Source organism: Mesocricetus auratus, unplaced genomic scaffold (assembly GCF_017639785.1).
Source record: "Mesocricetus auratus isolate SY011 unplaced genomic scaffold, BCM_Maur_2.0 Super-Scaffold_100047, whole genome shotgun sequence".
In the NCBI taxonomy this organism is placed as follows: Eukaryota; Metazoa; Chordata; class Mammalia; order Rodentia; family Cricetidae; genus Mesocricetus; species Mesocricetus auratus.
Window position 1 is genome coordinate 594872 of NW_024429224.1, and position 26225 is coordinate 621096.

Sequence of the window (26225 nt, forward strand, 5' to 3'; positions counted from 1 at the left end):
TCCTGCAGGCAGCTATTTCCCAGTCGGAGGGCTTTGCCACTAAAGGACCTCCAGGTACTGCTTTAGCTTTGCACGCAGACTACCCACTATTTGCCCCCAGCCTCACCCTGGTGAACCCCTGAGTCTGCTCCTCACTACCTTAGGCCCCTTCAGAACTGTCCTCCATGTTCCCGGCTTCAGTTTCCTCCTGTGGACCGCAGAGGGCTTGATTGATACCTCCAGGCGACAGAGGATTAATGCTAGCCTGGAGCCGGTCTTCATCCTCCCAGCTGCGCTCCTCCCCGCAGCCTGCCCCGCCTCGAGGGCGGCTCCGGTGCGCGCCCTGCCCACCCGGCCGCTCGCGCAGCGCACCCCGCCCCGACTCCAGGAACCAGCTGGGCACACAGCTGGACTGAGCAGCCGCTGTCGCCAGCGCCGCCGCAGGTAAGGAGGTTGGCCACCCGGATCCCGGGTTTTGGGGGTGGGTCGAGCCCAATCTCCTCTTCTTCCCGTGTGCATCCGAGGTCGGATGAGCCTGGAGTTCGGACCACGCGTGGGCATGGCGGGAGAAGGACGTGCTCGCTTACGAGGAGGGTGACTGGGAGCTAGAGGTGAAGAGGAGCGGTCCATTCCGCCACGCCTAGATCCTCAGTGCTGCAGGCACCGGACCTCACCTCGACCCGCCCCGCGGGTGTGGGGAACTGGGTCCGGGTCATAGTTGCTTTGGGGGTGACTGCCCATGCATGGTTTGAACAGTGGTCGGGTGAGGAGTCTGCGCAGCAGAGCCTTCATTCCTGAGCCTTCAGGGCCCAAACTGTTAGAAAGTTCCTCCTTGTATGTGCCTGACATCTCCATGACTGCACTGGAGGCATTTAGCTGTTTTATTTCCCGCCTTGCAGTGTTGCATTCCCTTCCAGCCTGGAGAAGAAGCTTCTGACCGCCTGTAGGGGAAGCCTCAGGTCTGAGAACTGGGGTGTGGGCAAGCAGGAGATCCGACTGTAGGTTGTCCCCTGCCCAGACACTCACCCCTTTATTCCATTCTAAAAAGAGTCTCCACAGAGCAGGGAGGAACCTTTTCACAGACCCAGGAGTTCTTCCTGGCCTTCCTGGGGATAGAAGCATTTTTGGAAGGTGTAGCCTCTGCCTTTGACCTCTGGGACTTTTCAAAGACTTAATCCTGCCCATCCTGTTCCCCAGGGACCACGATTCTGTCCCGGGCACCAGGACCTTAGAGCAACTTTATACTGACCCCCTCTGTGGAGTTGCACTCCATCTCCAAGTGTGACCCAAGGGCCATTGTCACATAGGGAGACAGTGGCAGGGCATGGGCCCAGGGCCAGCCCACTCCTCCTGACTCCTTTTGTGGCACCTTAGACTTGTGGGTGTTCCATGCAGTACTGGCCAGAGGTCTCATGCCACCCCACACTTGGGGGTGCCTGCTGGTACTCCTTCGGAGACTTTAAAAGGAAGAGGAAGAAGCATGGGAACAGGGAGCCGGTGGCGCCCAGCTTCTTTGAGACAGTCTTCCTTTCTTGGGCCTCCCTATTTATAAATGCCAGGGAAATCATAAGCAGCCAAGGGAGCTTGTTTTGGCGCATGTGTAAATGACCCAGCAGCAAAGGTTTCCGTGTGAGCCAGGGGAGGGAATTTATGCCACAATTTTCCATAGTCTTTTTATGAGGGCCTCACAAGAGCCTGGGGAAGCAGGCAGGCTTGCCTGCCAATCAGATTCCTTTCCTCCAAACCTGATGTAGTTGTGCTCTGGGTCCTGACCATGGAGGGGCCCAGGAGCCCCAGGGAGGAAGGCACTCTCTATACCTCCCATCTTGCCATATTTAGACCACAGGCAGTTACTTCAGCATAGTAAGAGGGGGTGACTAACTCAGTCTGGGTGAGCCAGGCCTTGGAAATGAGTAATAGTTTGCCAGAAGAAGAGGGATCAGGGCAGGAGCTGCTCCAAGCAGCAGGGACAGGTTTGTGCAAAGGCCCTGAGGTTTTCTGTGCCTTCTACATAGCTAGACTGGAGGAGGGGACAAGGCTGGAGCGCTGGGATGGGGACTGTGAGTGAAGACGCAGCTGGGTAAAGTAGGGACTTAGACTTTACTCCACAGGCAGTAAGATGCCAGGAAACCAAGAACTCATTGACCCGGTGGCTGATGCGGGGGTGCATGGGGAAGGCCGCATTAGAGGATGAGTCTCAGCAGGCAGGTCCAAGCCAGAGCAATACCTGTTGGGATGGCCAACAGCGGGTCCTGGAAACCCAGGCAAGTTTTACCTGAAAACAGATGGTAGACGCTGTTATTGTCAGTGTCTCAGGGCTGTGGATTTTCCTCTTAAACATAGTTTTGAAATAAAAAGACTATTGCTGTAGGTTCAAAATGAGGGGCAGGCTCGTTTGTCTTGATTGTCCCCCTCCTTTCTTCGGGGTGGACTGTCACAGTGAGCACTGTACCTGGGAGGGAGCACTCCCTGCTTTCTGGTCCTCTGGAGCCTGCGGGCTCCTCCTGACTCTGTGTGGGCAGTTTGGCTCTTAGATGACATGTGTCTGGCCACAGAGATGTTATCATTCTGTCCTGTAGCGCTTTGATGAAACACTGATCTTTGGTTTTCTTCAAGGAAACGCTTCTGACCTGGGCCCACAGCTGTTGAGTATTTGCTGACCAGAAATGATAGGCTAGAGAGAGAGAATGTAAGAGAAATTACAAGTGCTAGCTTAGGCGTGGGCCTGCATTCTTAGTTCTTTTTATATGTCTGTGGTGTGTGTGTGTGTGTGTGTGTGTGTGTGCGCGCGCGCATGCGCATGCATGTGTAAAGGCCAAAGGTCAGTTTCACTTTATTTTTTATGAAAGCTTTTATTTACTATTAATTTATTATTGCTGCATGTATGTGTGATGTGTCTGTGTGGGTAAGCACGCTGGGGTGCACATGTGGCGGTCTGAGAAAAACTTTGCAGAGTCAGTTTTCCTTTCTACCTTTACCTGGGTCTGGGGGCCAAACTCAGGCCATCAGGCATCTCTAGGACGGTACTCACTCTGCCCAGCCATCTCACCAGACCCTCCACTATTTTTTGAGAGTCTCTCAGTGAACTTGGAGCTCAACAGTTCAGCTAGGCTGACTGGCCAATGAGCCTCAGGGACTCATCTGTCTCTGTTCTTTCCACACTCAGCACTGGAGTGACAGATGTACGCCTGTGCACCCGGAGGTACAGATGTGCACCTGTGCACCTGGAGGTACAGATGTGCGCCTTGCACTCGGAGGGACAGATATGCTCCTGTGCACCTGGAGGTACAGATGTACGCCTGTGTACCGGGAGGGACAGATGTACGCCTGTGCACCCAGAGGTACAGATGTGTGCCTGTGCACCCGGAGATATGGATATGCATCTGTCCACTGGCTTTTACATGGGTGCTGGGACCTGATCTGCACAGCTCAGGGAAGGCTGGAGGGGCCTCACAGTTTTTTATAAGCACATATGTTCTTTTTACCATCAACAGGTTTCTAGAGTGTGGCTCAGTTTCCCATCTATTTTAGGAAATTGAGGCTCCTGGAAGTAGGCAAGGTCTTTTGTTAGCTGGGCACCTGGCCAGGACTGGCCCTTCCTTTCTACTCTTAGATACCCCAAAAGTCTGGGAAGAGTACCGTCTAAGAAAATGTGAGCTGAAGCAAAGAAAAGTAGATCCCAGGAGTTACGTGTGGCGGTGGTGGCGGGGAGGGGAGAGCGGTGCTTAGGCAGCTGAGGGATGTTAAGTAAAAATATCTCCTCCCTTTCACCCGAAATAGCGTGTGTCATATTGCAGCCTGGTGTGGTTTGTGAAGTTGGAGACCACAGGCAGGCTTAGTTCCTGCTGCTGCCGCCGGCTTCCCCTCCCCCCTCCTCTTGAGATGTGTCTACCAGCTCCTGCCCTGCCTGGGACCACATGGGCAATTGCAGGGTAGGGGAAAGGAAAGCAGTGGGCGTGGTGGGTGAGGCAGCTAAAGGCTGGAGTTGGGGTCCTGTCTGTGCCACTGACAAAATGGAGGGTAGGATTTGGCTCCTGCATGCTTTTTTTAATGGGCTCCAGTGTCCATTGGACACTTAAGTAGGCAGCATACTGTTAGGTTTGCCCAGCCTGCACGGCTTCTGAGTTGGAGGGCTTTGCGCTTGACATACCAACATGGTACCTCCTTGCCTAGAAGTGGCGGTAGAGCCAGATGCAGAAGCTCTGTGACCCTACTTGAATTTGGACAGAGTCTACAAGAATTTGAGCAGAAACCATTGCCCCATTTTGCAGACAGGAAGTTGAGAGTGGGGTTTCACTCCCAGACACTATTTCTTGGTCTCCAGTTCACCTTCAGCTTTTACTGTTTTGTTTATTGTTTAAATAGTCTTAGGGAGGAAGAAATATTGACTCTATTTTGCAGATGAGCAAACTGAGACCTTCCCAAGAAGAGTGAAGTGGCTTAACTTTTTCCTTACAGTAACCCTGATGTTTTCCTTATGTAACCCACTTTGCAGATGAAGAAACTGAGGCCTGGAACACTGAGTCTCCTTGCCCGGAGGTCCCTTCCCATGTCTTGTACTCTGTAATTAGTGCCACCCATTGTTACCTCTGCACAGTGCCTTGGCACCTCCTTCATTCAATGTTTGATTTAAGAAATGGGAACTGGGTCTCACGATACAGCCCTGGCTGGTCTGGAACTCACTCTGTAGACTAGGCTGGCCACAAACTCACAGAGATCCATCTGCTTCTGCTTCCCAAGTCCTGGGATTAAAGACATGGGCCACTAAGTCTGGTCCATTTTCTGTTTTGTTTTGTTACTTTTTTTTCCTGGTTATAAAAGTGTCCTTGAAACTGGCTTTCCCAAGAGGAATCCAGAAAGGGTTTGAGCCATGGAGCCTGGTAGGGAACTCTGATGAGGGGTCAGGCAAGTGGTGTGTGTGTGTGTGTGTGTGTGTGTGTGTGTGTGTGTGTGTGTGTGTGTGTGTGTGAATTCTTTCATTTTGCTAAATTGGTTAAGCAAACTGTGTCTTGTTGCTTTCCGACCTCAGCAGAGCTATCATTTGGGTCAAGTACTTATCTAGCAAAGGATACATGTTCCATGTATGTCCGCCTCCAGGGTGGGGCCCTTGCTTTGCCTGCTGTGGTTGGGCTGGATTCTTGTGAATACTAAGTAAATACTGGTTAAACTTGGGGAGTGGCTTGATGGCATTTATGCTTCGCCTCTTCAGTGGACCTTCCTTCCTCATGGTAACAGGAGCTTGTGATAGAAAATAAAAATATTTAAAGAATTAAAAACAACAAAATCTATCCATGACTGGCACCCAAGTGATCACTACTAACTTTTGGGTATGTTTTCTTCTGGGCATTTTTCTCTGTTTGTTTTTTGAAACAGGATTTCTCTGTGTAGCCCTGGCTGTCCTGGAACTCCCTATGTAGACCTTGAACTCACAGAGATCCGCCTGCCTCTGCCTCCTGAGTGCTGGGATTAAAGGCATGGGCCACTATTGCCTAGCTGGCATTGTCTTTCTTTTTTGTTTGTTTGTTTGTTTTGGTTTTTCGAGACAGGGTTTCTCTGTATCGTTTTGGAGGCTGTCCTGGAACTCACTCTGTAGACTAGGCTGGCCTGGAACTCACAGAGATCTGCCTGCCTCTGCTTCCCGAGTGCTGGGATTAAAGGTGTGAGCACCGATGCTTGGCTGGCATTTTCTTTTTAAAAATGTTTATTTTATTGTTTTGTGTGTATGCAAGTGTTTCTGTGTGTGGCGCATGCAGGTTGTTAGTGTACATGCTTGCAGAGGCGTCTGATCTGGAGTTGGAGTGACAGACGTGGGGCTGCCTGATGTGGGTGCTGTTCATGAGTGGTCCTGTGTCCCTACCACCATTGGTGGGGAAACCACAGTTTTGAAGGAGCACTGTAGCTGGCTATCAGTGCAGAAGGTCTAGAGACCATTTTCCTGAAACCTCAGACTTAGCTCATTCTCTCAGTAAATCCTTTTGCTTAGTCCAGTATCAGAAAAGGGTGGAGTAGGGGCTCTCGGCCAGTGAGCAGAGGGAACGTGGCTCTCTTTCCCGTGTCTGCTTTTCACCTGCGGTTTGGACCCGGAGTGGATCACCTCTCTGCAGAGGGAACTTGGTTCTCTTTGCACTTGCAGTTCAGACCTCGAACAGACCACCTCTGTGCTTTGGTTTCCTCAAGGGTAAAGTTCAGATTTCAACACTAGCTCGGTACATTTCTGTTAGTTTGTTGTTAGGATGGGGTTTCCTCTAGCCCAGGCTGGCCCTGAAATCACTATGTAGCTGAGGATGACCCTGAATGCCTACCTCCATCACAAATGCTAGGACTGCAGTTGTACACCACAGTGCCCAGCTGTTGGTGCCGGACAAGCACTCTGCCCACTGCGCCCCAGCCCCAGCCCCTTCTTAGGGGTCTGAGACGTGCCAACATGCCGCTTCCCCCTTGTAGGTCATTCAGGCTCTCAGAATTGATGCTTTCTCATCAATTCAAAGCACCCTGGATCTGGAGCAGAAGGGTGAGGGTGTTGTCTTTGTATGGTCACACGTTGTTGGCTTCTTGAGCTTCAGGTCAGGGAGAGGGAGCCAGTTGGGATGTGTCCTTCACAGTGGGATTTTCATGGGTTAGCCTCGGCTCTGTCCCCTTTGCACTTCCCCAGACTATTTCTCTACAAGACCATGAGAATACTTCATTCTAGAACACTCCTTTAGAAGCTGGGGACTACCTACCTGACTCTTTAAATGGCCTTTTAAAAAACTTGTAGAATTCGTGGTTGCATAAAATTCCATTTTGAGAGTGGAAAGTGATATTTTAGACGCAGCAGGGCTGCATTTGGGAGCTTTTTAGAAATGTGAAATCTCAGACTCTGCCCTTAGGGTGGCCATCTTTAGCAACTAAGAAAACAGGATGCTAGTTAAATTAGAATTTCAGATAAAGAATGAGTAATTATTTAGTATTACTATCTTTCCTGCAATATCTAGGGCATTCTTATAAAGAAAAATCAATGCATATCTGCAGTTCAAATTTAAATGGACACGCAGAGTTTTACCGGCAACCAGACCTCTCCTGGCTTCTCTGCACTCCTACAGGAGGCTCATGGGACTCAGCTATGGGAAACATGATGCGCTGGAGGCCTTCCCATCAACGCCCAAGCCGAATCCTTTTTGTAATGACTGCCTGTGTAAAACTGAGTATTTGTTGGGGGACTGATAATTCCCACATCACTCATCGGTGTGCATCCGAATGTTCCTATATTGTGTTTTCACGCTACAGAGAACTGTAGAATTTAATATATTGCCATTAGGCCCACACACGGGTCCCCAAAGTCCCCCACATTATGAGGAAAATAACAATCTATAGAGGGATGGAAAGTTACTTTATTTGTGGTTATGTCCAAAACTGAGGTGGGTCATTAGTCCATCTCCACCTGGTTCCCAGCAGAGTGACAAAATGCAGAGGAGAAGTACAGTTAGGAAATATGCATGCTAGCAGAGTTTCTCTTGGCATCGGGGTTTCTGTAGGTGGCCTGTCTCCACCGTCCACATGGAATTTTCCTGGAAGGGTTCCTACGCCCCTGTTACACCGCATTGTTAGCAGCTGAAGGGACAGATTCTTGGCTTTAGGAGAAGCCCTGGCAAGCCTCCGTTTCCTCACCACTCTCTAAGTGCCCATGCCAAGCTGCTGTCTGCCTCCACACTTGGGACGGTAGCATCAGCCTTCGTGTTCCCAACCCTGAGACTGTGTCTGTGGCGACTGCAGGTGCCACTCTTGACTGCCTTCTCAGCCGACAGGTTTCCCCATCTGACCTGGAGAGATGGGTCCCAGGAGCTGTCTGGGCCTCCTCCTCACTCTGGGGGGGACAGGAGCTGTCTGGGCCTCCTCCTCACTCTGGGGGGGGACAGGAGCTGTCTGGGCCTCCTCCTCACTCTGCAGGCGCAGGAACTGTCTGGGCCTCCTCCTCACTCTGCAGGCGCAGGAACTGTCTGGGCCTCCTCCTCACTCTGCAGGCGCAGGGTCTTAGGAACTGTCTAGTCCACCTCACCTCTTCAGGCCAGGGTTCCCATGCCCTGAGAGAGTGAACATGTTTCCACAAACACCCACCTAGCTCCCTGAGTGCCGTCACTTGTGGTATTTCAAAAGTACACATCTAAATCAAAAGCATTTCAGCTAGTGTTCAACCCAAGGCCTGGGGAGATTGGGGGACTTGGCCATGGACGTGCCCTTAGCTCATCTTGGCTGCTGAGTTTGGGTGAGTCATTTGCACACCTGTCTGGCCTGGCTCTCTAACTGGCTCCCACTCCTCTGTGAAATGGGAATGCTGCCTTCTCCTCTCCTCCCAAGTCAGCCTCCCTGCCTGGCTAGGATCAGATCTCAAGATCAAGAGAAGGCCTGGTCCTTCTCTTGGACCTGCGTCCTGGAGTTTGCTGCAGACCTGAGATCAGGGAGGAGACACTATGACACCTTAGATGTCTAATGATTTGAAGTTAGACAGAAACGATATTCTGAAGAACTCCCAGACTTATCATGTCCATAACCACCCACAAATTCCGTGAAAATGTAGGTAATGATTCCTTAGGACTGGGTTGGTACCTGGAATCTGCATTCTAATGAGCTCCTGCTGATGCTGTCAGTCCAGGGGTCACACTGAACTGGAAGATTCTAACCCAACAATGAAAGCTTATCTAGGTTATCTAACATGCTTGTAGCCCTGAGTGAGATCCCCAGCATGTTCTAAGGTGGGTGTGGTGGTGCTCTCCTGCACACAGTGGGTGTGGTGGTGCTCTCCTGCACACAGTGGGTGTGGTGGTGCTCTCCTGCACACAGTGGGTGTGGTGGTGTTCTCCTGCACACAATGGGTGTGGTGGCGCTCTCCTGCACACAGTGGGTGTGGTGGTGCTCTCCTGCACACAGTGGGTGTGGTGGTGCTCTCCTGTACACAGTGGGTGTGGTGGCGCTCTCCTGCACACAGTGGGTGTGGTGGTGCTCTCCTGTACACAGTGGGTGTGGTGGTGCTCTTCTGCACACAGTGGGTGTGGTGGTTCTCACCTGTACACAGTGGGTGTGGTGGTGTTCTCCTGTACACAGTGGGTGTGGTGGTGCTCTCCTGTGTAAAGTGGGCAGAAAGATCAAAAGTTCAAAATCATCTTTGTCTGTGTCTTGAATTCAAGGCCAGTCTGAGGTAAATGAGGCCCTCAGGAAAAAAGGGGGGTGGGCAATCAACTATAGTCAATTTAGAATGAATATCTAGAAGTTAAGTCTATGGATAAGGCATGAGCAGCCAGTCTAGATTCAGGGACTTTTGTTTTCTTCAGAGCTGGGCATAGGACCCAGAGCCTTGTGCTTGCTGGGCAAGCATCCCACCCATAAACGGTCCCAACCCAGGTCTTCCAGTGTTTCACCCCGGAGAGTCTGTCTACACATCCTACTGCCCCCTCTTCTCTTCCAACCCTGGTCACACTTTATTCCACTGTTCCGAGAGTGTGAGCAGTTGTCGAAATAGTTTCCTGCAAAGTCATGGAGAGGTGGAGAGGTAAGGCCCTTCAAGAGGAGAGACTGACTCACTGGGAAGCTCTGAAGGGAGAGAGCAGCTGGCCTTGATAAACATCTCCACCAGAAGGTTTTACATTTAAGATGATAAATACTGCTCTCGGTAAATATGTGAATGGCCACTGTTGCTGGGAGCGCTCAATCTACTTTTGCATGGCCCTGAGCTAAGAATTTTTAAACCAATAAACAAAATAAAAACATAAAGAAGAAAGTAAGGGAAAACAACAATAAAAGACAAGAGACAGCAGTGTCCTGCTGTGGCTCAGATCAGGTTCCCGGTAGCCCTCTGCAGAAGCCCTCTGTAAACTGAGCAACCAAAGCTTTGGGTCTTTCTCCAAGTGAGCAGGAGGCATAGCCTTATTTACAGGTTGATGCTGAGTAAAGCTAGACCCAAGAGCAGCAGTATGACTTGGTGGGAGCTGCCTAGCTGTGTGACCGGACCTATGGCATCTTCCTTCACCTCTCTGAGCCTGGAGTCTGGCTTGAAAAGATGAGAGTCATGCTAACTGCCTATCAGGCTTCCTATGTTGCCTGTAGAGTCTGATAGCCTGTAGGTGTACAGAAAATGACAACTTGTCACTGGAGGTGGCCATTTGAATCTTTGGTGTGGCTGGACATCAAGCCCAAAAGTCCTCCTGGTGACTTGGCAGGGGATGAGACTAGCCGCAGCTGCAACCTCCACCACCCACGAGGCAGAATACTCCCTCCTGGTAGCCTAGACGGAGGTCCCCTGGTGGCTTGCACACTGTCAGTGAGCACCCTGCCCAGAGGCTAGCCCTTTCTTGGTAGACAACTTGACTCTCGGTAGCTGCCTCCTCCCTGAGCTCTGAGGTTGTGCAGGCAGATGTGCAAGCAGATGTGCAGGCCAACTCAGAACCAGCGGCCTGCAGCTGGCCTTGTGGGGCTGCAACAGAAACCCCCCCTTTCTTGTTCCATTGGGAGTGCGTGGGTGGAGACCCAGCTAGCAGTGCCAGCCGCTAGCAGACCTTGTATTGAGTTGCTACAGCCTTCCCCAAAGGGGAACCCACAAACTTAGACTTAGCTGGGGTGGTCGTAAACGCATGAAAGCTGGTGTCCATCTCAGGGAGCCTGTAGTACTTTTCTTGCCCATAGATGGCAGCATCTGTACTGTGAGCAAGCTCTGTGGGAATGTGCCTGTGAGCACGCGTGTCAGGCATGTGTGCAAGCATATTGTTCCCTGACTTCTCCCAGGAGCATTTAGAGCTGCTGGGGTCCAGGATCTGGGGTAGCATACACAGATCTTAGCTTCCTGGGAGAGACCAATACAGAAAGAGACTGCTTCAGTTTAGTGTGGCGGAGAACCTAGTGGCTGAGGGCATTCAAGAAAACAGTGTATACAAAACTTATACAGAGGGCACAAGGGACGGAGCGCACCGTGTCTGGCTGGAGTCGGGCAGGCACAGATGGAGGATGGCACTGGATGAGAACTGTGGTTCAAGCGCTTGGCCATGACAGACCACAGAGAGCAGACATTGGAGAGTAGATAATGGGTCCTGGGCTTTGTCGGGGGGCTGTGTGGAGCCACAGCAGCGTCTGAGCAACCCAGCGATGTGGTCTGGGCCTGCTCTGAGGAAGTTTGCGCTGTGAGCGAGTCAGAGGCGGGCTGAGATGTCAACAGAGAGGTGACAGTGGGGACGGAGAGCGGAGGCGTGCTCTGGTGTAGTCAAAGGCTGAACTGCAGTGTTGGGAGTCAGCGCGAACTGGAACTTGTGGGGGGTGATGCCTGGACCCTTGTGTGGCTGGGAGAGGGTGGCCAGGGGTACCCTTTGCTGAATGGGAAGTGTGACAAAGGAGGTACACTTGGGAACACATGCAGCCCCCACCCCCAAGGCAACAGCTGAGACTGGCTTGGAGTTCATAGAATGCACAGTTGTCTGTCATTTTTAAAAACAAACCCCCGATGTGCTTTGCTGCCTCTAGGAAGGCCCTCAGAGGTGCCGTTTAACTCAAATTCCCCAGACCTAGATACACACGTGACCTCTGACCTCTCTGCCCACGGCTCCAGGTCTACTACTGTGTCACCTACTGACCCAAACCATCAGCAATGTCTGGGCCATTTACTATGGTTAAGAAGGGGCTTGTTGTATCCTCATCGTCATCTCAGGAGCCTGTGAGGCCCCTTTGTTTTGGGACCCTGGCTCTCTTCCTTGGCCGGAAGAAGCTGGTTTGGGTAGCGAGATCTCGCTCGAGTGGGCAGGAGCTGACTGGTTGATATGTAGGATTGAAGTTCTAGGTTGTCCCCACAAGGCAGGGGCCCAGAAGGCTCAGCTGTACAGCCCACCATTGGTCTGGGATCAGGATAGGATGGTGGTTCAGCCCCTCCTCTAACACACTTTGGAGGAGGCGTTTGCCAGGTCATACTGGGCCACAGCCTCAGAGGGAAGCAGTTCCTACTCCAAGGAGTCCATAGCCTGGCGTCCTGAGGTCCACTAGTGGCTGGTCAACCGTCCCCCCATAGTGGCTGGTCAACCCCCCCAGCAGCAGGTGTGGGCAGCACCGCCAGGAAGTGAGTGTCTCGTCGCTAGAGATATGCGGGGTAGGTGGGATTTACCCATGCGACCCCAGACACTGACCCTGAGATTTCTGGGCCCCTTTCCAGGTACCACCAGCTCTCGTTTTCCAGTGCCTCAGCGGCTGTTACAGCATCTCCTCACCGAGTGGCTCTCCTCTCCTTGCAAAACCCTGTAAGGTAGGTAGAACACAGAGCCACAGGCCACCTAGTGTCCCGGGGAATCTGGACGATTGCTGAGTGGAGGTCTGAACGGCCTTTGTGGATTGAGAGGTTTTCCCTGGTGGCCATACTGTTTTCACCACCTCATCTGCTCCTCACCAAGCAGAAGGCCAGCGAGAGCAGCCCTGAAGGCAGGCAGGGCAAGGCAGCCCCGTGCCGGCTCCCACCCAGGCTGCGCTTCTTGCTTGCTGTGTTTTCAAGCCTTCTGGGAGCCCTGTGGTGGGGTAGGTTCCCTCGAGGAGGAGAGATAGGAGCTCTCCCTGCAGGCTGTGGAGAGCTGGAAGAAGTTGGGTTGTGGCCACCAAGTCCCCTGCTTGTTGACCTTAGGAGGCACCTGAGGACTGTGAGTCCGGGAGGGTGAATGACTCATCCCCACCTGGCTGGCTGGCTAGGTGGGTGGGCCCACCTATCAGATTCCAGGGCGAGCCTGAGGAGCAGTGCTCTGGGAGCTGGGTAGAGTACGGAGTGCTGGGCTACAAGCCAGGAGGCCCAGATTCACTCACAAACGGGTCCTGGGCTTTTCCTCCTGTAAGGCAGGTGCTTTCGGTCCCCTCCTGGTCTAACGAGGCGGTGGCGGGGATCTGGCAGGCCTGTAGATGCCTGTGTGAGTTGGAAAGCCAGGAGAGCCACTGTGAGAGCATTTCAGCCAACAAAAGAGAGCTGCTAATTGTGCGAGGAGTAAGGAAAGTGCCCTCCAGCCTATGACATCAATGGACAACCCACGATGTCACTGTCACTTACCTGCATTTCGTAATCTTCCACTGCACCCAGCTTCCGGGCAGTGACAGGAGCTGACCACGGCTCTGTCCCTCTTCAGCTCTAGATAAGAGGGTCATTGATGGTCATCAAGGAGCCAGGGGTTTCTAGAAGGTTCTCTAGGCCCAGAGGCCTGGCCTTGCCTGGATCACACCTGACTTCTGGGGTGCCTGCTTCTGGCAGTCCATAAGCTGGGGTGCTTTTGCTAGCTGTGTCACAAGGCCCTTGCATTCTGGCTGCCTGCCCAACTTCTGAAAACACCACAGGGCCACAGCCAGGCCTGCTCGGGCCTAGCTGAATGTCTCAGGAGGCTCCTGTATCCCCCACATTGCGGCTGCCCGAGCTCACCTCCAGGAACGTGGGTGTAAGTAAGGCACACTGGTGTCCTCCCATCAGAGCCTCACATGTCCTTGTCCCAAATCTCTGGCACATTGATTCCTCTCCATCTAGAACTCTCTCCCTTGCTGCTGGAAGGCTGTGCTGTCTGTTTCCCGTCTCACTGCACCTGTTCTGACTTCCCACGGGGCTTTATTTTTTTAGCGGACTCTAGAATCCATTCATTCACGGAATCACGTGACAGATATCTAGGCTCTGAGCTGGGGGTTGGGGAAGGAGCAAAGAGTGAAACCTTTCTGTACCTCCTGGGTCTTGTTAGATGGTTATGCCTGCCATGGCTTCGTTTTTTTTCTTCGCCTGAGGAGGATCGGGTGGTTTCTGGGAACAGCTGGGAGGGAGGCACTTCTCTGGACAGGGCAGAGAAGCCTCAGAGCAGGATGGCAGGGTGAGCTGGGAAGGGCGAGCATCCCTCAGAGGGAATGGGGAGTGGCCAGGGAAGGGGCCAGAAGCTTCCAGGCCATGCTGCCCTTGACTGGATTTTACTCCAGGCTACTGGAGGCTGTTAGGAGCGTTCCAGTGGGAGACTTGGAGAACTTCATTAGTGGAACCATCACACACACACACACACACACACACACACACACACACACACACACACACACACACACGCATGCACACACAGGTGCACGCGCCCACACATACATTCAAGCACACACACACACACACATGCACACGTGCCTATGACCCTGCATGGTGTTGTTTTAGTGTTTTCCTCACTGTAAGTGTCCCGATGCTTTATGTGAGACCTGGTGCTGAGAAGTCCTAGGAGCTGTGCACTTTCCCAGGATCCTCTTGGCTTTTTGTCCCCAGGCCCCACCCTTTCCCAGTCAGTCCTTGCTGGCTTCTGGAGCTGGTGGTAAACTGCAAGAGGAGAGTCACTGTAATCCCGAGGGAGATAAAGGTGGCTGATACCCAGGTGTTTCCGGAGATGCCCACGGGGCCAGTCAGCTTTTCCTGCCATGGGATGAGCACTGGGGTACAATGGGGAGTTGGGTGCCCTAGGCAAAAGGATTATGTGAAGAGCCAGTCACCTGGAGGAGCCCTATGTGCCTGAGGACTAGTGAGTCATCTCTGGAGACTGAGGTCAGAGTGGCAGGAGGTGAGAGGCGGTGTCTGCAGAGACCTTCAGTTTTCTAGTCACTGGGAGCCATAGATGGCTGTTGAGGAGAGGAGTGACTTCAGTGGTGGTGTTTCAGAGCAGTCAGTGACAGGCAAAGAGGAGGGTGGGTCAGGGAGGGCAATGTGGGATCTCGTAGGAGAGAATGTGTGTTACCAGTGAAGCCCTGTCACTTCCCTTCATGAAACACGCTCGCGCGCGCGCGCGCGCGCACGCGCGCACACACACACACACAGAGACACACACACACAGACAGACACACACATACACACATACACACAGACATACACACAAACACGGATGCACAAACATACACACAAACAGACACACGCAGACATACAGACATACACAGTCACACGGACACACACAGACACACACACATGGACACACACACAGACACACACACACGGACACACACACAAACACAGACACACGGACACACACACATACACATAGACACACTGACAGACAAACACACAGACACACAGACAGACACATAGACACAGACACACAAACATACACACACACACAGACAGACATACACAGACACACAGACACACATACACACACACACACACACACACACACACACACACACACACCCAGGAATGCCCTACCTGTCTCTCTGTTCTTGCTCTTGTCTGGTTCTGTTCCCACTCTCCAGCTAGGCTGCCTTGAGTCAGACCTCTGCAGCCCTGGACTCCAGGAGTAAGAGAGTCTGAGTTAGTGTCCCTCAGACCAGAATGCGCCCGGTCCCTCCCGGCTTTGCTTTCCGCATCCATGAAGTAGGGCTTGGATGGCGATGGAGAGTGAACTGGGAAGGAAGGCCTGCAGCATGTTTGTACACGGCATGGCTGGGAGCCTCTCCTGTGAGGTGAAGGCCCTGCCCAGGTCACAAGCTGCCAGGTGGGGAATCCTCTGTGTCTGTAAGTCTGCAGTCTGAACCAGAAACATGATGTGCCCGGCAACGCTCACAGAGGCCACTGGGAGGATTTTGGGGGTGGGGCTGGGAATGCCTTTTGCACTGGTATCTGGCCCTAGGCCCGGCATGGGATTGGTTAGGACTTGTTCATCCTTTGCAATTAGCACTCAGGGTGGCTAGATCATCAAAAATCCCAGACAACAATAATAACAACCACAACAATGTTTAATTTGAAATGTGCCACAGGGGCAATGGATGTAGGTCAGACAATGGGGTGCCTGCCTGGGATTGGTTCCCAGCACTGAACTAATGATAAAAACAGTGATAAAATACAATTTCCAAGTCAATTGGAGCAGGACAGAATGAAATAGGCATTTGAGAGGCGGGGGCGTCACAGACAGACCAAGAACACCCCGGCTGAAGGGCCCAAAGGCACACATTTTGGGAAACTGAGTCCCAGGCAGAAGCAATGGAGGTGAGAAGCAGGTAAAGGAGCTTAGGCCCAGGTTTAGATGCCCACAAGGCGGGTGGGGCTCTTTGCTCAAATCCTCTGTCTCCAAGGACCGTGAACCTGGCTTCCTGAAGAAGTTTTGGCTAACTGTGGGGGAGAAGAGCTGTTTGTGCTTTGATGCCTGTGAAGCTGTTCCTGGCACAGCTACTTCAGGCCAAGCCACAAGGTCCGATTTATAGGCCCTTGTGATTAGCCTGGCCTGTGTCAAGAAGCCTTATCCCTTCTTCCCTGCCCAGCCATGGCTGAGGAAGAAGCCCTAGGGGGAATGATGAGTAGCAGGGAACTGAGGGGCTCTCTGAAGCCTGTTCAGGCAAGGCCACAATTTAGCTACCAGCTAGGCTCTGCCTGTTCTGATGCCCTCTTCTGGCCTCCAAGGGCACTACATGTACTTGGTGCAGAGACATATGCAGGCAGAACACCAGTAAGCATAAAAGTAAATAAATCTTAGAAAATAAAAGAAAAATATATTTATTTTTATTTATGCTTTGCCTACATCTCTTCAGCACTATATGCGGGCCTGGTGCTAAAGAGACCAGAGGGGGCTCTGGATTCCCTGCAACTGGAGTTATGGGTGTTTGTGAGCCGACATCTCGAGCTGGGAGCTGAACCCAGGTCCTCTGCAAGAGCAGCCAGTGCTCTTGACCACTGCCCTGTCTCCTCAGCCCATGTAGGGAGATAGTAACAGGCACACACATCGCATATACATACATCTACACACACACACCTGCGTACGTATGTGCACACACACATATATCTGACACATCTGCACATAGACACATCTGCATATACATACTTCTACACACACACCTGCATACACGTCTGCAGTATACATCTGCACACACACGTCTGCACACATCTGCACATAGACACACACATCTGTGTACACATATCTGCACACACACAGATCTGCACACACATCTACACACACACACACACACTTCTCGTGATGCCTGCTGCACATGGAGGTTTTATTTGCAGGTGAGGCTCCTTATGCAGTGCACTGGACATGTCAGTGGCTGAGAACAGTCAGGTTTGGGGAGCCCTGGCCTCCCACGCTGCCCTGACCTCTCTCCCTCCTTCTCCCAGCCCACTGGGGCTATCCTGTTCCCAAGATGCAGGGAGCTCTGTGCTAGGGATTGTTTTTCTTAAGAAGTTCCTTCTGTGCTGTCACAGCATGACTCAGTGCTCTGAGTCACAGCTGAAGGTGGGGGGGCGTGCCCCGCCCTGGGAGGGCGGCACAGGGGAAGGAAAGAAGAAAACAAAAACAGGAAGGAAGGGGGACCAGAGAGTCCCAACTGTCTTGGTGTTTGATCAACCAGACCAACAGGCCCCCTTGCCTGCTTAGCCTCAGTTTCCCCAACTGTGGTCTTGCCGAGCGGCTCCCGTTGGTAGCTGACTCTTAGAATCGAGTTTCTGGACCCCACCCAATTCTGCACATTCCACGGCTGGGGCTGGGCGTGGGAGTTTGTACTTTTTCCAGGCCCTCCCAATGTTATGCTTGCCTTCCTCCCTGTATGGAGATGTTCCACAGCCACCCTCTGCTCCAGCGGCTCCAACCCACTCGCGGCTGGGCTTCAGGTAGTCGACAATGGAAAGCTCCTGGTCCCCAGCTAAACACAAGGACTTTTGTGTCCACAACAACATTCCTGGAGTATAATTCATATAACTGGTTAAATTTACACAGAGTTTCTATATATATATATGTATATATACATACATACATATATATATATATATATATATATATATATATATAAACCCCACATTTTCATGAACTCTGATTCTTATTGAATTTGGGGTTTTGCAACCATCTCCACAATCATGTTTAAGAGACTTTTTCCCTCCCTCCCTCCCTCCCTCCCTCCCTCCCTCCCTCTCTCCCTCCCTCCTTTTGTTTTTTAAGACAGTATCACTGTGTAGCCCTGGATTCCCAAAAACTTGCTCTGTAGACCAGGCTGGCCTTGAACTCATGGAGCTCCACCTGCCTCTGTTTCCCGAGTGTCGGGGTTAACGGCATGCGCCACCACACCTGGCAAGAACATTTTCATTACTCCAGAAAGATCCCTTGCATTGCCCACAGCTAATCAGCGTCTGTGTCTAGCCTCCCCCTTTGAGCATCTGTGTCAATCCCTCTTCCCCTTTCTGGTCCTGTGCAAATTGTCATCATGCTCTGAGCGTAGGGTTCCTTCTATGAGAAGGGATCTCTGCACCCTCTTGCAGTCTGTTAGGATTTCCCCGGCATGCGGTTTCTTGTGCACAGTGGACAAGGGGCGAGTGGGCCCTGGTGCACAGCACACAGACTCATTCCAAAGCACTTACCTAGTATGTCAAATGCTGGGACGCACACACCAGTGTGTTGTCTACTTCAGTGTACACAGCCCTGTTGGATAAATGTTACTGTCCTAACGTCCCGGAGCTGAAGAAGGCAAGGCACTGACAGGACACGTCTGCTTTGGCAAGGTCACATGATGACAGAAGCTGGGGAGTGTGTCCTTAACTATGACATCATATTGCTCCTGCTCCTTAGGCTGTGAATACCCCTGACGTGAGGACTATTATTTATGGGTCTAAAACAAGGATACGGCATGTATTTCCAAGGCTGAGACACGGTCGGGTGGATGTAGTTAACAGCATGCAGTGGAGTGTATCAGTGAGCGAATCATGACAGAAGGCAAGAGTGACACACAGAGAGCCACTAAGTAGACCCTAGGCACGAGGTCTGAGGAACACAGTGTGTGAAGAAGTCACGCGGTGTGTATGCGACACAGCATCCAAGAGCGCAGACGTGGTCTGAAGACCTTGGTACTTGAGCTCTGGCAGTTATGGCTTCCTAGGCCCCCGTGGCCTCTGTCGTGGTAGGACGTGGGGCCAGCAAGCAGGCAGGAGCCTTTTCCGTTGTCTACCTCCCGAAGTCTTCCTGTTTCCTCCTGCTTCTGGATGCCACAGAGTAGGCGTGTTCCAGAGGAGTACTGGGGCCCCGAGTACACCCACTATCCCTTCAGCTCAGACAGGGGTCAAGGCATAGGGCCAAGCCCTTGGTTCAGGGAGAGCCTGCCAGGCCCTCAGCTCCCCTCTCTCCAAGCCAGACCCCCCCACCCCCAGCACTGGCTGGGGCCAGCACCAGTAACTTTCCTCTCTCCATTCTCCTTCTTATTGGCTCCCTGGCTGCTTTGCTGGCTTGAGAGAGATTGCCTCTAGGCCTTTGGGGAGCGAGAGCTGCACCATTGCTGGGGCCTGGGAGTAGATTGCTAACAGCTGCTGCGGGAGGCTTCGGGTTGTAAGGAACAGTTTCTTGAGCCCTCTCGGTACCATTTTATTCTGTTTCTTCTGAACAAGAGTGGCAGGGCCAAGGTCACCTAGCTAGTTCCCAGGGTTCCTGGGGCAGGGAGCTGAAGTCATACAGAGCCTAGGTGAGGTGGCAGAGGATGTCCTGGTGGTCACTGAGCTATGATGCTTAGGACATGTGGGCACCAGAGCTTAGAGGGCCAGGCCTGGGAGTCCTGTCTGTACTGGGGTCATGGAGGAGTCTAGAGCAGTGGTGGCCACGGGCTTACTGAACACGAGATCTTGTGAGTCCTTGTTCTCTGCGCCTCGATAGCCCCTGGCCTTCGTCTCTCCGTTGAAGTTGTTCTGGATTTTTAAAAAATTTCCTCAATAGTAGATGTAGCAAATCTGTGACATAAGTCTGGCCATTTTGTGTCCAAGGGCGGTGAAGTTCAGAGTGGTCGAGTTTCTTGTCACACTCGGTTTGTGAAGGTTGGGGTCTATGTTTTCTTGAGTGGACAAAGCAGCAAGTTCATAGAGGAAAGGGATTCTCCGGGTAGACAGAAAGGCTGGCTCTTCAGGTGTAGGCCAAGGCCCTTCCCTGGACAGCGCCTACATCCCTGGACAGCGCCTTCCCTGGACAGCGCCTTTCCTGGACTAGCCGCCACCATGCCTCTGGCCTTTGCTTTGGATGTGGACACTTAGAGGTCACGGGAGGGTATGGAGCAAGTGAGCTGCAGGCGTGTGAAGACTGCCAGGTGCTGAGGGGCCACCGTTGGACATCACTGGTGCTGGGCACCAGCTGAGTGGCACACTCAGAGCCAGGGGCCTCTGCCTTGCCAGCAGGGTAGCACTGCCACTCAGTTTCACGGAAATGAAATAGGATCATTGTAGAAAGGGACCACCTCCCCGTCCCTGAGCTCCTTCACAGCCCTCCCTTGCTAATGGCCTGTCACCTCCTGCCTCCTCCCCATGCCTGCCCCTTGTCCTCTCTGCTGCAGTCTGCAGTGGGGCATTCAGGCCATCAGCTCATACAGTGGCCAGAGCCCAGCACAGAGGAAACTGTGGGAGTGATCAGCTGTGGAGAGCATGGGACCAAATGGGACCAGCTGGGGGATGCGACACCATCTGGCCCAGTCACTGTATCCTATGGAGGTTGGCCTGGGGAGCCCCGCTGTTGGATCCTGGTGAAGAACGGACTTGGTCTCCAGATCAACTTGGCCAGATGCAGTGCTCACCTTTTCTTGTATCTGAGTCCCAACGTCTGAACAGTCTTGGAGAAGGCCATGAGTCCCCTTGACTGCATCCCTATTGGACAGCTCATTGTCTCTCAGAAAGAGACCATCAGATGAGCAGATGTTTCCCAGTTGTTTTTTTTTTTGTTTTTTTGTTTTTTTTGGTTTTTCGAGACAGGGTTTCTCTGTATTGTTTTGGAGGCTGTCCTGGAACTAGCTCTGTAGACCAGGCTGGCCTCGAACTCACAGAGATCCGCCTACCTCTGCCTCCTGAGTGCTGGGATTAAAGGCGTGCGCCACCAACGCCCGGCTCCCCAGTTGTTTTTATTGTGGCAAAGTAGACGTAACGTGAGACTTCACATCATGGGCATTTTAAACTCATGGTCCCATGGTGTTAAATACATCGTATGTCTTGCTCCTGTCATCACCGCCCATCCCCAGAACTCTCCATCTTGCAGAACTTAATTCCAAAGATGTGAGGAGAAAGACCACTGGTCCAAATCATCATTGCCAAATTAATTAAAGCAAGCAATTAATTAATGCAAGCTTTCTTATTCATGTACACGAGCTGCCTCCCCATAAAAGCGGAGTTCAAGAGATCAGCACCGGACATGAGGAAGACAAGGTTTACATTGCCTAGGGGCATGGGGAATTTGGAGGGCAAAGTTGGCAGGGTTACAGGAGCAGAACATAAGCATAACAAGTTAGTCAGAAGACCTGCTGAAACAAAGATATAATTGCAAGGTGGTCCTAACAAAGTAGCCTTAACAGCAGGTAGTATAACAACCTTTTGAAACAAAAGTAGGGCTGCAAGATGGTTAGAACATTTTGAAACAAAGATATGGCTGCAGTTTCCTGGAACAGGCAGTATAGAACCATTTGTAGTTGAGGTTTAGGTGGGGCATAGCCCAATCCTTGAGAAACAGAGGTTTAATCATAAACAGGAATGAACCTAGTTTGTCTTTACTGTAAGAAGGCTTTAACACCCAAGATGGAGGCAGGCTGGTTCATCAAACTGAAGCTCTGCCCTCTTGGGACAACGGCCCCTCGTTTCCCTTCCCCTTACAACGATCACTTCCCTGTGTGTGTCTATAAATCCGATTCTTCTCAGAGCTTCATGGAAATGGACTCACAGTATTTGCTGTTTTGTGACTGGCGTAGCATCTTTGAGGTTCATCCAATAGCAAGGTGTAATCTTTTTAAAGGTCACTGTTTGAATGTTTGTTAACTGTGTACTTGTTCATTAATAAACAGCTGGCTTGTTTTCATGTTTTAACTGTTGTGGGCAGTGCTGCCACGAACCTGGGTATGCAGATGTCTCTTAGTAATTTTGTCTGTCTGTCTGTCTGCTCCCCCACCCCATACATTTTATTGTTTGTTTTGAGATCCGGTCTTGCTAGCTAGTCCTAGGTGAGCTGAAACTAATTATGCAAGCCTGGCTGGTTTCAAAGTTGCTTCTGTCTCCCAAGTGCTGGCTTTACAGGCACACACCATCATACTTGGCAGGGAAGGACTTTTGGCCTCTAATTTACACACAAGAAAATTAGACTCAGACAGACAAAAACTCACCCAAGCAACTGACCCAGCAAAAATTGCAGCTTTTTCTTTACAGATGTCACCTGTACCAGGCTACACTGAGCCCCAGTGTGTTTCACTAAGGTTCAATTCCTTAAGGGTTACTCTTTTTCGTTTTTTAAGGGGTGTGTGTGTGTGTGTGTGTGTGTGTGTGTGTGTGTGTGTGATGTAAGTGCAGGTAACTGTAGAGGTCAGAAGAGGGCATCAGATGCTCTGGGGCAGGAGTCACAGGTGGTCGTGAGCCACCTGATGTAGGTGCTGCAAACCAAACTGAGGTCCTCTTCAGGTTTAACAGCTGTTCCCGTATTAAATTCTTATGACCGTAATGGGAACAGGATGTTACACCCCTGCCTACAGATAAGAAACCTGAGGTCTGAGTGCCAAGGTGACTTGCTCAGAGCCACTCAGCTAGTTAGGAGGTGGATCCTAATCCCTTGCTTTTGCTAGTGGGAGCCCGAATCCAACTCCAGCAGCATCTCTTGTCCTTCCTGCTCTGGCTGGGGCACTACAGACCCTGCCTCTGTCTGCACCCCACCCAGGTGTCCTGCCGATCCTGCCCCAAGTCACAAAGTCTGTGCTTGGGCCCCTTTGTGTCTGGGATCCTCAGGGGTTCCTACATAATTTGGGGGGGTGAGGGGCTAGGACTTAGTTCTTTGCAGTCCCAGGGCTAGTGTGTCTGCCTCAGGGCAAGAGAGACCAATGGTTACAGTGAGTCCTTGTGGAAGAGGCCTGGACTCTCATACATGGCCAAATCTTGTTGCTTCCAGGGCACTGAGCCAGGAGGTGGTAGGGCCAGGCCTCTTCCTCTGAATGTGCTCACAGCACTAGGTGGGGCTGGCCCTGGGAGCTAGGAGAGGGTCAGTGGCTGCAGTCCCTGGGGTAGACTCAGCCAAGCCCACTGGCCATCTTCCCAATAGCTGTCCACACCCAGGATAGACTTGGCCAGGACAGAGACCCAGCTGGCCATGTCAGGGAACCCTGTACTGTGAGACCCAGGCCCACAGACCTGAGTTTTAAGTCTAGGTTGTGGACATCACCTTCTTGGTGTTATCTACGATGATAGAAGCCCAGTGGCCATTACTACTGGCAGTCCTTTGGCTTGCTCCCATAGGGTATTACTGTCCCTGTCTATAAACGAGTGCCTGGAGGCTCAGGAAGGGAAATAACCCACTCCAGATTGCACAGCCCAGCCCGAGCCTGAGTCCCATTTGAAATCTGTAGTCTTACTCCTACTGCTGCTTTCATTTGGTAGGTGTGGATGTCCTGGGTTCAGGCCTCTGAGGGAAGACAAGCAGGCTGTCCACAGATGATGCTGTGTATCAGGCCTTGCTGTTCCAGGTGCCTGGCATTTTAAAATCCATTCCGTTTCAAAAGTGAGGAAACCGAGGCCTTGACTTCAGGTGCTGAGGCCTGTGCATTCAAGCCATGGGACGTGCCAGAACTTGTACGGGCCCCATTTGGTGTCACTGGGTTTCATAACAGCCTTCTCTGTTTACTGATCATTGTCCCTTCTGGCAAAATCCTAGGCCAGAAGGGTGGGGGCTCCCGGGGGAGCAGTGGGCCAAAAGCAAACAAGCTCTGGGAGAAAGAGGGAGCTCTTCCAGTGCTGGGAGATCCAGAGCTGCAGTGTCTGGGGTGAGGGAACAGAACAGGGAGGCGTCTTCCCAGCCCGCCAAGGCCTTTTGTACACTGTGGCCAAGGGTGAGGGTGAGACTTCTCATCCGGTAACCACCCTAGGCAGCCCACAGAGATCTGGAGATTGACTAAGTTAGTCAGAGAGAGAAGAACGGGTCAAGAGATGGTTATGGGGTCCTGACGCCAACCACAGGGAGGGAGGGGTCCACAGAGGGCCATGAGCTGTGCCACTCAGTCCTGCGGCAGATGCCGACAGGGTGGCTTCCTGGTGTGCAGGGGGCACTGGGCAGGACTCACAGACAGCCATGATGGGCGATCAGGGGAGCCCCACGGCCCAGCAAAGAGCAGGGACTAGGGCACGTGCACATCAGACAAGCTGATGATAACCAGGGTTACGCTCAAGTCAGAGCAAGCATCCCAGCCCTGGAGTCTGAAATGGAGGTACCGCAGCCTTTCTCCAGCCAGTGGCCATGGTCTGAGATCTTCTCAGACACGTGGTTATCCTGGGCAATGACATCAGGCATCTGGAGGGCTCAAGGGCTTTCCTGGAACCTCCGCTTGCCCTGGCCTGGGAGATGCGCTGGTGCCAGCTCCTCTAGAGACTTCTGCCTGCCTGCCTGGCACGGGCTTGGACGGGCTTAGCAGCAGCAAACCTTTTCCTGTGCAGGGTTGCTGCTCCCTGCCCAGGTGAGGTGGGGCCAGGTCTCCTGCTCCCAGACAGAACTGGGGCCCAGGAGCCCCAGACAAGGGTTTGAACCTCAGCAATGTCTCCTTCCACATGAGTGGCCGAGTCTCGTTCCTCTGTCATTGGCGTGTCTTCCTTTCTTTGGCACTTGCTCCCACTTGCTCCCCTGAATTCACACAGCCTTTCCCAAGTGGGGAACAGAGGAAGGCAGGGTCACCCCATATAGTGAGAGGGCTCGGGTCCAGTAGGGCAGCCAGGGCTTGATTCCTCACTGGATCCCGAGGGGAGGTGACAGGGAAGCAACATGCTGTTACTGATGTCAGAGCCTCACATCAGGGGTCCTAGGTGGTCTGATTCAGAAGGACCTGCCAGGGTGACCTGGTCCAGTGTTCCCATTTTGTAGATGGGAACCCTGAAACTCAGAGGCATGTAGGTTCTGGGCAGGATGTTGCAGCCAGGACCCGGGAATTCTGGGGCCAGAGTAGCAAGGCCTTGCCTTTTGTATAGATACTGACACCCAGAGAGGGACGATGAGTTGCCCCCGGTCACCCAGGAAGTCTGTAGCAGAGCTTTCACTAACACTGGGACACCCCCTTTCAGCTTCACTCGAACTCCCTGTTCCATTGAACTCAAGCCTCTCCCAGGCAGAGAACACAATAGAGTTGCTCCTTCAGTCTCCAGTCACTGATCCCTTGAAGTGATCTGTGGCTCAAACTCCATAGCCACATGGCCAGCAGAGCTACACCACCTCTGTGATCATTAACCTGGGGATAGGGACTCTGGGCTGGTGGTCACTGACCCCAGGGGTCGAGGCCAAGCCATAATGGCCCTCTGTTAATCACCAACTGGGCAAACTGGGGCCACAGGGCTCCCGAGGGGGCTGCTTAGCCAGCTCAGCTGCTGGCTCAGGTCCATGTCATTTCCCAAGTCAGCTAAGGGGCAAGTATCCCCTTACATACATTTCCAAAGCATTCCTTCTAGATTACAGTTCATAAGCAAACAAACAAACAAAACCAACAGCTCTATTGGATATATTCCTGTCACATCTTAGATCTTGTGCTTCAAGCTGTTTTGCATCGAGTGTCCCAGGACGTAATTTGTTGGCACACATAGTTATCTCACTGAAGTATGCAGTTCTGTGGTTCTTCCAGTGGTGTGAACTGGTTGCCTGATCATCATCATGGTGTAGGCTTTAATGTCCATCATTCTGAAAGGTTCCTGTGCTAATTACAGTGACCTGAGCACTCCCTCCAGCCTTGGGCAGCCGTGGAAGTGTCCAGAGTGAGATCTCTCTCTTCATCACTTCTGAGATACATAGGGCTTTATCTGCTTGGCATTTGCTGACCTTGCAAGGGTTTGTGCATCAACCTCAGCCTTACAGAAAGGAAGAAAAGAGCCATCATTGGGCATTTGCTCCTTGCACCTGGAGGTCTCGCCAGGCCTACTGTGTGCCTACTGTGTGCCTACTGTGTGCCACCAGGCACCATTGGCTCTAGCTATACCCTGCTCCCCAGCTGCATGGTGGTCCATTGTGCGACAGCTCCATCACTTACTTCCCCAGGACATTTTGGATCCTTTCCAATTCTTTTCAAACAATGCTTCAATGAATATCCTTGTCCATTGCAAGCAATTCTGTAGGGAATGTTGTAGTGTGTGTTCCGAATATGCACAATCAGTTGTTATCCAGAGAGGTTAAAATGGCATATGCCATCAGGAACGTTTTTATTTATTTATTTGTTTGTTTGTTTTTCGAGACAGGGTTTCTCTGTGTAACAGTTCTGGCTGTCCTGCAACTCACTTTGTTGACCAGGTAGACCTTGTACTCACTGAGATCCACCTGTCTCTGCCTCCCAAATGC

The 26225-nt window shown here is 52.1% G+C and overlaps 1 protein-coding gene and 1 long non-coding RNA gene across 2 annotated transcripts in view; one reads left to right on the forward strand and one right to left on the reverse strand.

Moving 5' to 3' along the window:
* Positions 1-340: 340 nt before the first annotated feature.
* Gsn (gelsolin) overlaps positions 341-26225 on the forward strand; it is a 52905-nt gene continuing 27020 nt past the window's right edge. The window contains exons 1-2 of the mRNA XM_005082127.4: positions 341-423; positions 12140-12229. The gene's annotated coding sequence lies outside the window, so the exon portion shown is untranslated. The remainder of the gene's footprint in view (positions 424-12139; positions 12230-26225) is intronic.
* Positions 7332-13738, reverse strand: LOC121136072. Its single transcript, XR_005873184.1, has 2 exons — positions 13013-13738; positions 7332-12871 (listed from the first exon to the last, which is right to left on the reverse strand). It is a non-coding gene; the product is annotated as an uncharacterized LOC121136072 (long non-coding RNA).